The sequence below is a fragment of the Anguilla rostrata genome, chromosome 12, assembly GCF_018555375.3.
Source record: "Anguilla rostrata isolate EN2019 chromosome 12, ASM1855537v3, whole genome shotgun sequence".
Lineage (NCBI taxonomy): Eukaryota > Metazoa > Chordata > Actinopteri > Anguilliformes > Anguillidae > Anguilla > Anguilla rostrata.
In genome coordinates this window covers 7,939,249-7,955,899 of record NC_057944.1, presented here as the reverse complement: position 1 = coordinate 7,955,899, position 16,651 = coordinate 7,939,249, and the positions used below count along the sequence as shown (strand labels likewise).

Below are 16,651 nucleotides of genomic sequence, written 5' to 3'. Positions count from 1 at the left end.
GGCGGGGCCCGTGTGAGCGTTCCGCCGATCTCTGACCGGCCCTTCTCCTTCGCTCGTAAATCGAACCGTCCCCATTCTCTCTGAGCCAGAAATGCCTTCGCCGAGCGTCAAAACCGGAGAGAATTCACAACGCGCCGTCTACAAAATTAATCTCCATTGAAGTCGAAATCAATTGCGTTTCGTGGTTTTTCCTTGACCACAACACGCTCTGAAGATATTTTTTTATTTTATTTGTCTCTTTCTTGGTTATTCTGGTTGTCCTTTCTGTAGGCTGTCTCATACCGCACGCATTCCATCTGTGCAAAGAATTTAAAAACAGCGATTCTTCTTCCCCCGTGTTGATTTAACCGCTGGTGTGCGGGAGGGTCTGAGCTCCTGCCACTGATGCTTAGGAGGGATCCCTCCAGTGCTGCGATGAGGGTTAGGGTTAGGGTTGGGGTTTCTGCCCTGCTAGAGCTGCCCCAGTCAACTGCAAGTGCTGTTATTGTCAAGTGGAAATGTACAGGAGCAACAACAGCTCAGCCGAGAAGCGGTAGGCCACACAAGCTCACAGAACGACTGCTGAAGCGTGCAGCGCTTAAAAATCATCTGTCCTCAGGTACAACACTAGAGTTCCTCTGGAAACAATGACAGCACAAGTGTTTGTCAACAGAATGTACATAACATTACAGGCATTTAGCAGATGCTCTCTTTTTTTTTTTACATAGCATTTACATTGCATCCATTTATACAGCTGGATATATACTGAAGCAATGCAGGTTAAGTACCTAGCTCAAGGCAGTGCCCTATCTGGGAATCAAACCTGTGACCTTCGGGTCGCAAGACCACTTCCTTACCCATTATACTACCCTGCCGCCCCATAAGCTTCATGAAATGAGGTTTCCGTGGCCGAGAGGCATGTGTGCATGTGGACTTAAGACAAGCCTAAGATCACCATGCTCAAAGCCAAGTGTCGGCTGGAGTGGTGTAAAGAACCATTGGACTCCGGAGCAGTGGAAACGTGTTCTCTGGAGTGATGAATCATGCTTCACTATCTGGCAGTCTGACAAACGAAACTGGGTTTGGCGAAATGCATAGTGCCAACTGTACTGGCCTGAATAGTGTCAAATAGAGGAATAATGGTCTGGGGCTGTTTTTCATGGTTTGGGCTAGGCCCCTTAGCTCCAGTGAAGGGAACTCTTAATGCTACAGCATACAATGACGTTCTAGAGAATTGTGTGCTTCCAAGTTTGTAGGAACAGTTTGGGGAACGACCTGTCCTGTTTCAGCATGACAACGTCCCATGCACAAAGCAAGGTCCGTAAAGAAATGGTTTTCCGAGTTTGGTGGAGAAGAACTTTACTGATCTGCACAGAGCCCTGACCTCCACTCCATCAAACACCTTTGGGATGAATTGGAAAGCCGACTGTGAGCCAGGCCTTATCGCCCAAATCAGTGCCTGACCTCACTAGTGCTCTTGTGGCTGAATGGAAGCGAATCCCCACGGCCATGTTCCAAAATCTAGTGGAAAGCATCTCAGAGGAGTGGAGGCTGTTACAGCAGCAAAGGGGGGGTCCAACTCCATATTAATGCCCATGGTTTTGGAATAAGATGCCTAACAAGCACATGTGGGTACGATGTTCAGATGTCCACATACTTTAGGACATTTAGTGTATCTACAGTGGGTTTGAGACAAAGCCATAAAATAGCCATGAAATGGGGGAGCTTTGCACAAAAGGTGCTATTTCTACATGGCAAAACCAAAATGATTTAAAATCCCCTTCAATGAAAGCTTAAAGCATTTTAACCACATGAGCACTGTATGATTGCAAATCTAAAATTGTGGAGTACAGAGCCAAATCATAACTACTTACACTGTACTGCCTCCGTGTAATTTTATAATTTTTTAAACATTTTTTTGTTCTTCTGCTGAGTGTAGTCTTGTGTGAATGTGCCAGTCTGGGAATGTTTCCTGGCATTGCGCCCAGGCGATTGTTTTACCTGTTCTGTTCATCTGAGCCTCTGGGATCCGGGCTCCTTTTGTTCTGATCAGTGAGCGTGTTCCTGTGCGTCGGCCAGTTTGGAGACATTCACCCCAACAAGAAAAGAAGCGTGGAAAATGTGAGAGTCTATTTAAAAAAAATAAATAAATAAATAAAAACAAAATAAAGGTGAAGATAGTTTTATGAAATGGCACATTAAAACATATGCAAGGGATAAAATATTTGATGGAATAACCTGTGTGATGTCCTTCTGATTACACACATTTAGCAGCTCGAGTGTATTGTGTATGCACTGATCTATCATCCACACAATTATACACACACACACACATCTATATACACACACTCATTGTATATGTAGGCCTATACGTATGTGTAAATGTATATATATGTGTGTGTGTGAGCATGCATGTGTGTGTGTTTCTAAAAGATACCCTTTTACAGCCTCACAATAATTAAGCATGTTTTTTTCTAAATGTTTTAAAGTACGGGGGGGGGGTCTCACATGCCTGGCGGGACATTCCATCTCCCCCCCCCTACCCCCGAGCCCACCCCACATTCGAGGGCAGAGAGCGGATGCACCCATTAAAATGTAAATTCCCTCTGTGCTCAGCAGTCCCAGACGGGGGCTCGGAAGGGTGGGGGCGTCCCCCAATGGCAGGGAAGCATTGCTGCACCCCCACACTGTCTCACTCTCTGGGTAATGCCAGTTGAACACAAAAATATATTAAATATATTAAAACGTACGGCTATTTAATGATAAATCATGCATTGTCTACATTTGATAAGTGTTCAATGAGTCCAACTAAAACCCACCTTTAAAAACAAAACCTTTTTTTTTCACGTTCCTCAAATTCAAGAATACTGCTGGATATTAATGTACAGTAAATATGCACTATAATACGTACATGTAATATTATTTATATTATAATAATATAGCCAAAGTAATATATCCACATGCTCATATGACACACATTTATATGGCTAAATAAATATGCATATATACATAACATTAATTGGAAATCTGTTCAAATGCTCTCAACAACAAAGATACATTTTATCTTTCTTTGAGATGTTTTTTCTTCTTCAAGCATCTCTATCATCTCTGGAACTAGTTTTTTTTTCTTTTTCGTTTTTTCCTTTCTTAATATATTGAAATCCTTTTGATTACTTGTCTATTTTTCTCCCGCTGCCCTTAACTTAATATGCAATTGTTGAAACATCGGGTAAAATATCTTTGCGCGGGAGCCAGATGAGACCCGAACTGGAGCGCAGCTGAACCACGGCTCCCGCGAGGACGCGTCTCTGGCTGCACGAGCTCCGCCACCAATCGAGGTCTTGGCGGTTTATCTCAGACGCTGTCACCTTACGTTACGTTTTTAATTTTGGTAGGAATATAACTGCCTCTAAAAATGTAATTTGTCTGAGTTATTCTCTCGACTACGATGCTGAAATTAGAATTGTATTTAATTTTGGACCCCGCTATGAAGGAAGTGCGATTAAAATGCTGGCAAGTTTTGGCATTTTAATAGACAGCTAACTTTAACTCACACTGCAGTGTGTTGTAAAATGGCAGCCTATATTTCCATATTAATTCTTGAGTTTAAAAATCGAAATGTCTATTTAGGGTAACAGTCGGGTCCTCACTAGCTATTTTACTCACATTGCCCTGATGTGAGAGCAAAGGATGCCTTCTCAGCTTTAATTTAACAACCGAGGTAAAACAAAACAAAACAAAAAAACAGTCATTTCAATTCCGGGAAGTTTGTCTAGGTTTCCATTAGTTGCCTTAGCCACGTAACGAATTTACACTTTACATACAAGTATTTTAATAGGCAAAATATGAGGGTCCTCCTCATCAGTGTTCTGTGTAGGCCAGCGAACATGGCGGAAACGGGAACTAACCAGACGCAGCAGCAAACAGTTGGACGTGCGTTTGGATACAGGTTTGAACTTGGTTCAACAAGCATTTGTGTACGTTAATTACTGCGAGAGGTTGTCGTAAACTTGTACTTTATATAGGCTATGTATTTTGTTGTAGTAGGAATCCTCCAGTAATCTTTGTTAGCGTTTATAGTGTGTCCAAGTTCTCTGACAAAGTGAGCAGTAGTCGGAGGACCGAATTTCACCCGAGTGGCTCCAAGTTCTCAACTGATTCTTGCACTGACCCCGCTTGTAATTTTACGGAATAATATATGCAGGCACGCATTTATTCATTTTAAGAGAAAAGGGGTCTTGTTTTTTTATTATTCTTCACGTACCACATATCATAGGTATTTTTTAGGCCAAGATACGGCCTTTATGCTTGTTTGAAGGTTGTTTTTTAATGTGCCAGGTTTCACCACTCTGTAGTCAGAATACTGGTTTGATAATTTTGGTTTGGTAATATAGTTGTTTTCACGTTTCAAAAATGCACATGCAATGTGATTATCTGCTGAATAATTGTCACAATACAGGTGTTTTAGAATTCGCACCAAGATCCATAGAGGTTTAGGGGTGACCGTTCTCCCTAGAATGAGTTTTTCTTGATTTGGAATTGAATATAAAGTGGACGGTTTCCTCCAAATACAGGTGTTCTGCTTTCTGAATCTGCAACCTACAAAGTGCAATTCGGGAAACTACCACTAGATGGGGGTGTGATTTCATTGTCAGAAGTACAAAGTAAAAGGTCACATTGATTCTGTTACACACGGCCAAAAAAAGTCTCCCGCATTCGTCGTGGCATTGTTTCGACAACCTTATGCAACGTCACAACATTTATTTCTGTCCAGAATTGCATACATTTTTGGCCGAGATCTTGTATTGATGACGGGAGAGTCGAACGACTCTGTAAAGTCTTCTCCAGCATATCCCAAAGACTTTCAATGGGGTGAAGGTCAGGACTCTGTGGTGGCCAATTAATGTGTGAAAATGATTCCTCATGCTCCCAGAACCACTCGTTCACAATTTGAGCCCAATGAATTTTGGCATTGTCGTCCTGGAATATGCACGTGCCGTCAGGGAAGAAAAAATACATTGATGGAATAACCTGGTCGTTCAGTACATTCAGGTACTCAGCTGACTTCATTTTATTGCCGCATAAATGAATAAAATTAATGCAATTCTGGACGGAAATAAATGTGGCGTTGCATAAATTTGTCGAAACAATGCCACGACGAATGCGCGCCGTAATCAATGCTAAAGACGGTCCAACGAAATATTAGTGTGCGCGACTTTTTTTTCTTTTTTTGGCCAGGCAGTGTATTCAGGAAGCTGTAGTCTCACGAATACAAACTGGGGTCATGATGTAGATTGAATATAAATAATTAAGTATATTCCATTAATTTGTATAACGGATTTAAGTGATAACGGAGCTGATGTTTAAAACTTACTGCAGAATAGTCGTGGTATTATTATTGTGGTAACTGTAGTAACAGCTCACACTGTTGTAGATATTAGCTTACAGTGACACCGAAGACTGTTTACCTGTATTTAAGACCAGAGGATGTCCTCTCCTCCTTGCTCCGTGATATCTGCACAGACTTTGTCTGAATTGTTTAACTCGGGATAGCGGTGTAAGAGTGGAAGCGTGGCTAGCCAGTTGGATTGTTCAGTAGTGATGAATGCGTTTGGGCTTCAGTGAGATTTAACAAAGAGAGCGGCGGCAGTCCTTTTGGCCTGTGCGCTTTTCAGGTCCGAGTGAGGGGTGTGGCTAATGACCGTGAGTGTCGCGTGCCATTGGCTGCTGCTGTTGCAGTGATGGCCAGGGGCGGAGCCTCCACTACAGAGCTGTTGCAGCAGACCGCTAGCTTTGCGCACCATTTGAGCCTCTGTCAGGCCAGGTTCGATGGCAAAAGCCACAGCGTTGCAAGACGTCTCGGACATCATATCCTGCAAAGTAGGAATGCCTTCAAACCTGCATTGGCTGCAGCCTAATCACATCCAGCATTGATTTAGCAGTTACAAAGTGTTTCAAATGTGCATGTCAGTGCAGTGTTTCCTGATCCTAGGATTTGATTTTGCAGAAGTGAATTTGACATTATTGGTCATTCACCTGCAGTTTGGTGGAAGGACAGCAGATATACAGTCATGTGGACTAAACACAGCCATCACCAAATATCACTGGCAAAGAGATAGGGACCCTAAAGCTGGGACTAAAGGTAGGCACTGTTTGCCACCCCCACCTGTTCTTTCTTCCTTCCCATAAACAATTTAGCCCCCCTCCCACCCCAAACCAAAAGGCTCTTTGCATTTTGTTTGGTCATTTTACAGTTCAATCTTCCAAAAACTGAGATGGACCAATTTTGACGGGGCCTTTGTATTTTTAAAGAACGAGCCACTAAAATACCTGTGAAATAATGGTTATTCATTTTAGAAATTACAGAAAGGAAATTACACTGTCTATTTGAACTGACGTATCTAGCAAAAGGGGGGAAGAAAAAAAAAAACAGCCTCCAAACTGAAGCAGCAGTGGGGGGGGTAAAACAGCCTCCAAACTGAAGCGGTGTGGCAGGGTGATTTGAGGCCTTCGATCCTTGGAGTTCAGAGCAGCAGCCAGTGAACAGCCGCTCTTACCGCTGATTGGCAAAGTGACCGCGGACTCTCGTAAAAGCACACAAGTGCCCTGGGAAGGAAAAGAAAAAAAGAGATAAAATACTCAGACAGCCTTCCTGTCAAAACGCCACGTTACACGTTTGCAGTTCAGAGCACTCAAAACGTACTGCGCAATTATTTTGTCCAAAAAAATAAAAAATAATAGCGGGATTTTATTGGTGCAGCGACTCCAATCGCTGCAGACGGAGCCAGGTGGGGAAGGCTGTGTCCGAAGCCTTCCAGCGCAGACCTTGGGGTGACCGTTTGGGTTTTATGGGACGTTTCATAGCCTTTTGTTGTGAGCTACGTACGTAGCGTCTGCACCTCTGTTTTTCTGGCCACACAGAGAGGCCGTTTGTGGGGATCCAGTAACGCTGGCACGTGTGCTCACATTAAACCCAGTCTTGGATTTATTTGGCCGCTGTCTTTGCTCGACAGACCCGTCCGGTTCTGCTGCACCGTCCGTAGCGGTCAGTCACACTGTCGCATGGGACCACTGCGGTTCCTCGTAAGCAACTGCGGTCGCCAAATGCCTTTTCCTGCAGAGCAAAGCATTGCATTTATTAATTAACCGTTCGGTTGCGTTTACTGTCAGATAGGCCTCGAATAGCTCAGTTGAGCACGACTGAATTTTCGACATTAAAAATGCAGATTGTTTTACTGCACGTTTGATCAGGAAGTACGGTGCATGAACTGTTATTGAGTGTGTTAATAAAGAGTGTTATAGTCCCGTACTGATTACACAGCCAGGCACTGATGATTGACAGGTGGGTGAGGCGTTGTCATTTCTGCGCACGCAATTGGTTGATTCGCTCAAGGATGACATTTGCCGTCATTTTATCTATTCATGATTTATTTATTTTCATTATGTATTTTCCGCCTTCCATTTTGTGAAGAGAACACAAGCTGCTGCTTGAATATAAACATCATCATCAAGAACAAATATTATAAATGTAAATTATTATTATTATGTAATTCAGAGTTGGGGAATTGGGGAAAATTAGTGTTCGAAATGGTAAAACACGCTTTCAAACTTTTTTGTGTAATCGCGTTGCCGTGATAAACGATTTCCTCTGTAGTAGCTATTTATTTTCAACAAATAAACCAAACAGCACTGCAGTGCCATGACTGAACATTCAACCATCGATGAGGAGTTAATATCTCCTGGGGGTGTTTCACGAAGCAGGATTACTGAGTTAGGCTGGATAACAGCACTGAGTAAAACCCAGAACCCTCCCAAATCTGGAACACGGACTGGAGTAAAAAGAGCTGTTCCGGGTTTTATTCTGCGCAGTCATCCAGCTAACTCAGTAATCCTGCTTTGTGTAACACCCCCCGGGTTACTGAGTTAGCTGGATAACTGCGCTGAGTAAAACCCAGAACGCTCCCAAATCTGGAACACGGACTGAAGTAAAAAGATCTGTTCCGGGTTTTACTCGACGCAGTTATCCAGCTAACTCAATGATCCTGCTTTGTGAAACGCCCCCCGGGTTACTGAGTTAGCTGGATAACTGCGCTGAGTAAAACCTGTGTTTTTTTTTCGTTGTCATCCACACAGCCATAATCCACTGAGCCTCAGGAGACCGTCACATATGACCCTGTTAACTGTTTGCATACTGCCAGACAGCACTGATGTTTAATTAAATATAGAATTATGCTTTTGAATGTATTTGAAAAGTTAGCTTTTTTAAGGAAAGAATATACAAAATAAAAGTTTCTGGGGATTATTGACAGTCCTAAAATGTTCCTTGAGTCTTGGCCAATTTGAATCCCTGTTTTTGACGTACGTACGTATGTGTGTGTGTACGTATGTACGTATGTATCTGTGTGTGTACGTATGTACGTATGTATCTGTGTGTGTATGTATTGTGTCGTATGTTGTATGTGGTGTATGTATGTATGTACGTATGTATGTATGTGCGTATGTATGTATGTACGTATGTATGTGTGTGTGTATGTATGTACGTATGTCTGTATGTATGTATGTGCGTATGTATGTACGTATGTACGTATGTATGTGTGTGTGTATGTATGTACGTATGTCTGTATGTATGTATGTGCGTATGTATGTATGTATGTGTGTATGTATGTACGTATGTACGTATGTATGTGTGTATGTACGTATGTACGTATGTGTGTATGTATGTACGTATGTACGTATGTATGTGTGTATGTACGTATGTACGTATGTGTGTATGTATGTACGTATGTATATATGTATGTGGATAAACTGGTAAAGAACATCAGCTAATCAGTATTGGCCTATTGCAGGTGTGACCGCCGGAAGTACGGTGTTTCACTCACTGTTTTCCTGTCAGTTGCCAAACGCTCTTCAGACTTGTTCAAATACTCCGGAAAGTTCTGGCGGTTTTTTTGGGGTTGGAGTCGAGCGGCTCCGGCGGTCGCCGCGGCCGGTGCGTCTGGCCTTCGTCGCTCGCCGCTGTGAGGAGGCGCGGCCCCGCCCGCCCGGCCGCGCGGTTACACTCTGCGATTTATTCGGCTTTAATTTGGACGCTCTCTGTTTACCGCGTCCGCTGGGCTTCCTGCTGCTAGCAATTTCTGCGTTTTTGTGTGGATTCTGCCCGAGTTAATAGAGCTCTCTCTCACTCTGTGCTCAGCCCCAGTGTGATTGGGGGTGTGGGGGGTGTGGGGGAGGGTGAGGAAATATACTCCATTTGCTATTTACTCTGCCAGTTCCAATCGCTGGCGCTTGGCATATTGAAATGAATGGCAGCTGCTGATGTCGCCGAGGCAACTGCTGAACGGGAAGGATGGGGTGTACAGCGGGGGGTTCCTGCATTCTGGCTTCTGATTGGACCAGCTGCCTTTCACCCTCCAGGATCTTAAGTCAGCATTGGCTCAGACCTTCTTTGATTGCTTTCACACACGTTCACTGAATCTGCCAGGATCACCTTGTTCTCTGCCAGGATCCGTCCACTTCCTGTCGCTACATTTCCTGCCAGACTTAGTCCATTTCCTGTGCCCGTGTTTCCTTCCAGAATCCCTCCAGTGGATCCCTTTACTTCCTGGCTGTCTTAGCCTCAAGAGCCCTGAATTTCCTGTCTTCCTGTTTCAGGCTCAGAATCCCCTTTACTGTCTTCAGGTTCATTCCAGTCGCTTGGAGGTCTGCCATCTTCCAACCTGTTATATGTTCCTTGAAGGAGTGAGGAGCTCTAGGATGCTCCCGAAGGGTGCTTGAGCAAGGAAACATGAGTGTATCCTTTGCAGAAGTATTTTTTTTGGAACGCCTGATGGCCAAAATGCATTTACAATACCTCTCTCTTTCTTTAAAGGTCACCTGTTTTTTTAAGTTTACTTGTCAAAAGATGTTTGTGCCTTTCTAGATAAGGATGATTTGCATGTTTGATTCAGCAAGTAAAACTACTGCGCCAGCAGGTAAACCCCATTTTCACAGTCAAGGAGCAATTGTCAGACTCCAGTAGTAACTCATGGCGATGGTGAATTAAGGCGTGTCTAACGTGGCTCCAGTAATTTCCTGACAAGAGGCTGTTGTTATGTTATGCAGCGCAGTCGTAAAAGAGGGTGCTTTAAAGCACAGTTCATTTTCTGTTTTTTTTTTCATAATATTTCAGTTTTAGTGTGTTTTCGATTGCCCAAGGTCTTTTGTGTGCGATGGGGGATATTTTACAGACTTACAGACGTTTCTGACAACAATAAAGCCTTGACAATAAAGCCTTAATTCGAAGCTTTTATAATCTTAAAGGTTCAACATTTATTTATCAAATCATAGATAATTTAACATGTGTAGAGACTGTTTTTTCTCCACATATTACAGTCTTGTGTTATCACTTGCCAACATTCATATGCATGTATTGGTAAGACCACCAAAATGACACAGTGTGCCAGAATTAGAGCTAAAATGTGGTCTGGGGTTATTAGATACCAAACTTGGTGCTGATTTTTCACTGAAACGTGCCCTATTACACTGCCCAACCAATATTTGTTGATATTTATTTATTTATTTATTGAAACCATGTTCTTTGCAGACCATGAAACTACCAGCCCTGGGAAAAATATTGCATTTGCACGTCGCAAAATTCGCAATTCCACTCGTGCCCAGACGTGTCTGTGCTGCCGTCGCCACCATAGTAGGGCTTCTCGTGCCATTTCTCCTCAATATGTTTATCTGGGCCCCGTGTAATTTAACAGGAAGTGGAATTTATTAGCGGCTTCGCGCGCTCTGATTGGTCCTCTGGTGCGTGGCGGCGTTGGCCGTTTGCAGGGCGCTCTTTGATGACACCGTGAAGCGCTGCGATGAGAGTGGCTCAGATTACAGGATGACCTCACGGCCGTCGCCGTGGATACCCTGCATTTTGGACGCCCTTAATGCCCTTTTAGAAATAAATAACCCGCTTGGCCATTTGAACCCTGCTTTATACTCTCCAGCGAGGTTTGGTGCTTTTTCTGTGTGATACATAATATAAATATAAGTATAATGTGCAGATTATTATTAGTACACTAGTATTAATGTAACTGCGTCATGGCCAGGTATGGATAGCTTCAGCTTCTAGTCTGTTCAAAAATTAAACGGAGACTCTGTAGTGTGTAGGGGAGGAGGACATTTACTGACCCAGGATTTTAAACACAGTGCTCTCTAAATGACCAGTGCTGGACTGAGTCCACAGCTCTCTGTAAATTACTACAGCCGGACTGAGTCCTGGAGGCTGTGTTTCTCTTTGCATTTAACTCTCTTTCTATTTTTCTTTAATTGGTTCATTTTCTCTGCATGTACAGGTGCAGTGATGAGGTCACAGAGGGGAACCTGCGGGGCGGGGCATGGCGGCTCTGCGTGTTCTCGGACAAGCCCCCCCTTCCCCCTCGACCCCCCCCAACCCCCCCCCCCCCCCCCCCACCATCTCCCCGGCTGGAATCGCGACCTCATCTCGGCCTGATAATGAGCAGGTAAGAGGCAACACTGGTCAGCCGCTTAGGGAGCCGGCTGGCGTTCTCCGTCCTTAAAGATAATGGTAATGGCTCATCGATTGGACGACGCCGCACGCGGAGGTGATTACCTGGAGCCCGAGCGGCTCGCACCTTCCAGAGGCACGCGGTCACGCCGTCGCGTTAATCACACCTGCCCTTAACGTCTGGAACATCATCATCGTCATCATCATGATCTCTCTCTCCCTTCCCACCCCCCTCCCTCCCTTTGCTGTTGCACCCACAGGTTCACTGAGTCATAGACCCTTTGGCCGTATGTTTAATAAAGAACCCGCACATTCTCCAGTTAGCTACGTGATCGTGATTACAGTGCCACTCGCACGCACTAGCGCTGAGCTCACACACACAACGTGAACCAAAGAAGGTCGACCAGAGTAACTAGCAGTGGTAACTGCCATTGTTAGATGGACACACTGAAGTTTTTTAACTTTTAATTTTACTAAAACGGGTAATCCCAGGGCTTTTGCTTACAGTCGTAGGTGCTGTTTACTGAAGGTTTCTTGTCATTTTACATTTTCTTCAGGTCGTGTTTGTTGAGAATTAGTGATGTAATTGATCATGTTAAAATCATAAAGAGCGCTACCCCACGCAGGGTCTGCGGCCAAACCCAGTGCACTCGTGCAGGAGGCCACACAGGGAGCGGTGCAGTGGCACAGATTGGTCACGTGGTGGCCCTGACCAGGATAAGTGGGTATAGATAGTGGATGGATGGATGGTAACCCTGACCAGGATAAGTGGGTATAGATAGTGGATGGATGGATGGTGACCCTGACCAGGATAAGTGGGTATAGATAGTGGATGGATGGATGGTAACCCTGACCAGATAATGGTATAGATAGTGGATGGATGGATGTGACCTGACCAGGATAAGTGGGTATAGATAGTGGATGGATGGATGGTGACCCTGACCAGGATAAGTGGGTATAGATAGTGGATGGATGGATGGTAACCCTGACCAGGATAAGTGGGTATAGATAGTGGATGGATGGATGGTGACCCTGACCAGGATAAGTGGGTATAGATAGTGGATGGATGGATGGTAACCCTGACCAGGATAAGTGGGTATAGATGATGGATGGATGGATGGTGACCCTGACCAGGGTAAGTGGGTATAGATAGTGGATGGATGGATGGTGACCCTGACCAGGATAAGTGGGTATAGATAGTGGATGGATGGATGGTAACCCTGACCAGGATAAGTGGGTATAGATAGTGGATGGATGGATGGTAACCCTGACCAGGATAAGTGGGTATAGATAGTGGATGGATGGATGGTAACCCTGACCAGGATAAGTGGGTATAGATAGTGGATGGATGGATGGTGACCCTGACCAAGATAAGTGGGTATAGATAGTGGATGGATGGATGGTAACCCTGACCAGGATAAGTGGGTATAGATAGTGGATGGATGGATGGTGACCCTGACCAAGATAAGTGGGTATAGATAGTGGATGGATGGATGGTAACCCTGACCAGGATAAGTGGGTATAGATGATGGATGGATGGATGGTGACCCTGACCAGGATAAGTGGGTATAGATAGTGGATGGATGGATGGTAACCCTGACCAGGATAAGTGGGTATAGATAATGGATGGATGGATGGTAACCCTGACCAGGGTAAGTGGGTATAGATAGTGGATGGATGGATGGTGACCCTGACCAGGATAAGTGGGTATAGATAGTGGATGGATGGATGGTGACCCTGACCAGGATAAGTGGGTATAGATAGTGGATGGATGGATGGTAACCCTGACCAGGATAAGTGGGTATAGATAGTGGATGGATGGATGGTGACCCTGACCAGGATAAGTGGGTATAGATAGTGGATGGATGGATGGTAACCCTGACCAGGATAAGTGGGTATAGATAATGGATGGATGGATGGTAACCCTGACCAGGGTAAGTGGGTATAGATAATGGATGGATGGATGGTAACCCTGACCAGGATAAGTGGGTATAGATAATGGATGGATGGATGGTAACCCTGACCAGGATAAGTGGGTATAGATAATGGATGGATGGATGGTAACCCTGACCAGGATAAGTGGGTATAGATAATGGATGGATGGATGGTGACCCTGACCAGGATAAGTGGGTATAGATAATGGATGGATGGATGGTAACCCTGCCCAGGATAAGCGGGTATAGATAATAGATGGATGGATGGATGGTAACCCTGCCCAGGATAAACGGGTATAGATAATGGATGGATGGATGGTAACCCTGACCAGGTTAAGTGGGTATAGATAATGGATGGATGGATGGATGGTAACCATGACCAGGATAAGTGGGTATAGATAATGGATGGATAGATGGTAACCCTGACCAGGATAAGTGGGTATAGATAATGGGTGGATGGATGGTAACCCTGACCAGGATAAGTGGGTATAGATAATGGATGGATGGATGGTAACCCTGACCAGGATAAGTGGGTATAGATAATGGATGGATGGATGGTAACCCTGACCAGGATAAGTGGGTATAGATAATGGATGGATGGATGGTAACCCTGACCAGGATAAGTGGGTATAGATAATGGATGGATGGATGGTAACCCATGTAGAGGGAGAGCTGTTTGAGGGAGAGAGAGAGAGAGAAAAACACCTATTTTGACTTCTTTTTTTTTTTTTTTTGCCTGCAAAGTAAATTTGTTGCTTTATTCACGAAATAGTGTTGCTGATGACTGTATTCCGGTTATTTAGTGTCCTGTTGTGCTTGCAGATGAGTCTGTGCCTTCAAACGAACTCTCTCTGGGGCGACATTACGGTGTGAGCAGTGCCAGGCACGGCTGCTCTCCGGCCCCCAGCGAGCAGCTCGTTCCGCTGAAATTGAGTCGGTCTGCCTCCTCGCTCGGCGTCTGTACACGTTCACCACTTCCGTTGACATTTACCTTTGTTTTTTGTTAAAACGGTTTTTTTTTTTTAAATTTGGTGTCGCGTCCGTTCTAAATGAAAATGTCTCCCTCAGATGCAAGATCGCAGTGCGGTCTAAGTATTTAGACGGTGCCGCAATTTTTTTGTTTGTTTCCGGCACGTCGGATTTGAAATGAAACTGCGAAGACGAGGTTTAAGTGCAAACTGTCGGCTTTTGGGGGTAATTTACATCCATATCGGGTGAGCCTTGTAAAAAAAAAAAATTAAAATAAAAATGACTGCCTTTTTTATACGTTGTCCCCACCATTTTAGCCTGAACTTCAACCTCGAAATGAATGAATGTCGAAATGAATGGTTTCATTTCAACGACTGTGCCACTGTCCAAATACTTACGGACCGCGCTGTGTATACAGATTGTGTTGGGGGGGGAGAATCCGCACGCGCGTGTTTGCACCCTTCGCTGCGGTGTGGTTTTTGTGCGTCCGTCTCTTGATTACGCTCGGAGACAGGGCCCCGAGAAGCGGAATCTGATTGGACGGCTTTAAAGAGACGCGGTCGTCTCATGTTCTCCGTTGGAGCGGATGCGATTTCAGCGCTGCTGCCCAGCCGGGCGTGTCGCCGCCGAAGGTCGGCCGCCTGCCAGCTAGAACATGCAGAAAATGTTCAATTAGACTCGCTGTCTCACACACACACACACACACGCACACACGCGCGCACACACACACACACACACACACTGACAGACGCATGCACACCCTCCCACGTTCACAAGCACACTGAAATACAAACTTGCGTGCTGGCATTTGCACACACGCAAACATGCGTGCGCCCAGGTTCATGCACAGATGTGCATACACACAGTCATCTATAGCATCAGGCTAGCTTCCTCTGTAAACACCTGTGGTTGGTGATGACCCGCGTAGGAGTGGGTGTGGTGGTTCGGCAAAAGGAGAAAGGGGTGGAGCAGGATACAATTTAGGTGGCTGGCCCCCACCCCTTTACCTCTGCTGAACCGCCACACCCAACTGTGAATGCCCATGTACGTAGTTCTGGCCCACCTATTTCTGGCTGTGCTGCAGGTCGGTGGCAGTGTGGCCCTGCTGCTGGTCGGTGGCAGTGTGGCCCTGCTGCAGGTCGGTGGCAGTGTGGCCCTGCTGCAGGTCGGTGGCAGTGTGGCCCTGCTGCAGGTCGGTGGCAGTGTGGCCCTGCTGCAGGTCGGTGGCAGTGTGGCCCTGCTGCTGGTCGGTGGCAGTGTGGCCCTGCTGCAGGTCGGTGGCAGTGTGGCCCTGCTGCAGGTCGGTGGCAGTGTGGCCCTGCTGCAGGTCGGTGGCAGTGTGGCCCTGCTGCTGGTCGGTGGCAGTGTGGCCCTGCTGCTGGTCGGTGGCAGTGTGGCCCTGCTGCTGGTCGGTGGCAGTGTGGCCCTGCTGCAGGTCGGTGGCAGTGTGGCCCTGCTGCAGGTCGGTGGCAGTGTGGCCCTGCTGCAGGTCGGTGGCAGTGTGGCCCTGCTGCAGGTCGGTGGCAGTGTGGCCCTGCTGCTGGTCGGTGGCAGTGTGGCCCTGCTGCTGGTCGGTGGCAGTGTGGCCCTGCTGCTGGTTGGTGGCAGTGTGGCCCTGCTGCTGGGTGGTGGCCTTGTGCTTGGCCTCATCTCTGTGATTCTCAGCCTCCCTCGGCGCTGTTCTGAGAGGAGAGACGGGGGGGGGGGGGCTGGGGATGGTGCGCGGGGGGGGGTGGGGGGGGGGCAGCAGCAGCAGCCCTGCTCTCTAGCCCTTTAATATGCAGTGCAAGTCAGCACAGTTTATGTGTGCAATGCATCAGCACGCCTCTGCCGCCCGTGAGTCTATTGAGAGTCACTTTGGATGAGGCTGCCGTCTGAGCAGGGTAAACAAGATCTGCCAGGGAGACAGAGAGGCGGCGGGGAGCGCCGAGCCCTCCGTCGCAAACGATAACGGCGCGCCGCTTCTCTTCCATTAGCACGTTAGCGCGGCGCGCCGCCGCCTCTCTTCCATTAGCACGTTAGCGCGTCTCCAGGGTCAGGGGAGAGGACGGGGCACGCCGTGGCTCAGGCCCCCCTTTTTGTTTTCCTTTTTTAACGTCTCTTTATCCCTTTAGTTTTTTCCTCTTGTTTTCGGAAGGGCAGTTATATCTGCCGGCCCACTGCATCGGCAAAGTGCGCTCGGGCGTGGTCAGAGGGGAGGAGCCTGGAGCGAGCGGGGGGTGGGGGGTCATTAAACATTCATTTAAGCTATTGGATTCTTTGATTG

At 46.3% G+C, this 16,651-nt stretch overlaps 1 long non-coding RNA gene across 2 annotated transcripts in view; it reads left to right on the top strand.

Annotated features, from left to right (window-relative positions):
- The first annotated feature begins 3,713 nt into the window (after positions 1–3,713).
- LOC135236608 (uncharacterized) overlaps positions 3,714–16,651 on the top strand; it is a 35,780-nt gene continuing 22,842 nt past the window's right edge. For both annotated transcript variants that reach the window (XR_010324627.1, XR_010324628.1), the window contains exons 1-2: positions 3,714–3,928; positions 11,310–11,477. This is a non-coding gene — a long non-coding RNA (uncharacterized LOC135236608). The remainder of the gene's footprint in view (positions 3,929–11,309; positions 11,478–16,651) is intronic.